Below are 1,327 nucleotides of genomic sequence, written 5' to 3' on the forward strand. Positions count from 1 at the left end.
GTTATTTTAATGATATATACATACACACACACACACATATACATATAATACGTATAATATATACTTACACGCACAGCACATGTAGTTTTATTGTTTATGAAATACCAATAGGATATAGAGTACTTAGGATTAAAGATAACTATATTTCTTTAAACTTTTTTCTATTTATGTAATTTTATTTTATCTATTCATTAATTTTTATTAATTATTAGTTATTAATTATGTCTTCCATAATTAAAAATTATATTTTTTTTACTACTAATTATGTTAAATTAGAAGATGTATTGATGTAAATTGAAATTTTATCGTCAATTGATAAAAGGAAAATATTTATCCATAAAGCGTAAACGTCAAATTAAGATATATCTAGGAAATACGTAAAAAAAAATTATTCAGGTTATTGCTTCAATCTTCAAAATTGCATTGTATATATGCTAAATTGTTTATGCATTCTGTGCATGTTATGCATTATGTGTCCCTTAATGCTGGAACGGCGATCGATTTCCTTAAAACGTTTTCTCTCTTTGATGGCCAACCAACAAAGATAAATGTCGAGAACTCGATTTAAGGTGCTTGGAGTGGAACGATCGTGAGACGATTTTGTTTTCACTTGCGAATGGGTAAACGTGTGTACCAAAAATGCTCTTTTTACTATCGTTTTTTCCACCATCTCCGGAAATTCCCTATCCCTATGTAAAACAAAGTATTTCTTTCACGTTTACAAATTATTTCTTTAGAGTTTCTGCAGAAGTAATATGTGGTAAATTCCAGTCTTTCATCGTTATATAAAATTGCTTTCAAGCAATTGTGTCGCTACAACTATTTCTTTTAAGGAGAGCTATGGAATTACTCCACCTCTATGTTAGGTAAAAACGTTCAGCGATTTGTTGTCGCCCCAAGCTCACTATCCAAAGAAGAATTTCTTTTCCGAAGAATTGTAGAGGGAGGACCCCGGTGTCCTTTCATCTCCGACATATACATAATAAAATATTGAAAATATGTGCAATACGTGACAAATGAAACCCTCTTATAAGTAATAATAAACTGGTAAAAATGAACAAAGTCTGGGAAATTATTAGCAAGTAAATAACACTTTTATAAATTATTGTTGCGTTCTAAAGCTTCGACTATAATAAATTTGACATTATAATAAAAATCTTCGATTTGGTACGAAAAAAATCAATTCTGTTCTCATCTACGTTGTCCTCTACGTTTCTCAATCATTGTTCTGATTAATTTGGTATTTGATTTATTAGATTTTCTATCTATTGCTATTTAATTCCATACATACTCTATTACAGATAAATTCACGAATCATATTCACTTT

Source organism: Bombus pyrosoma, linkage group LG17, assembly GCF_014825855.1.
Source record: "Bombus pyrosoma isolate SC7728 linkage group LG17, ASM1482585v1, whole genome shotgun sequence".
Classification (NCBI taxonomy): domain Eukaryota; kingdom Metazoa; phylum Arthropoda; class Insecta; order Hymenoptera; family Apidae; genus Bombus; species Bombus pyrosoma.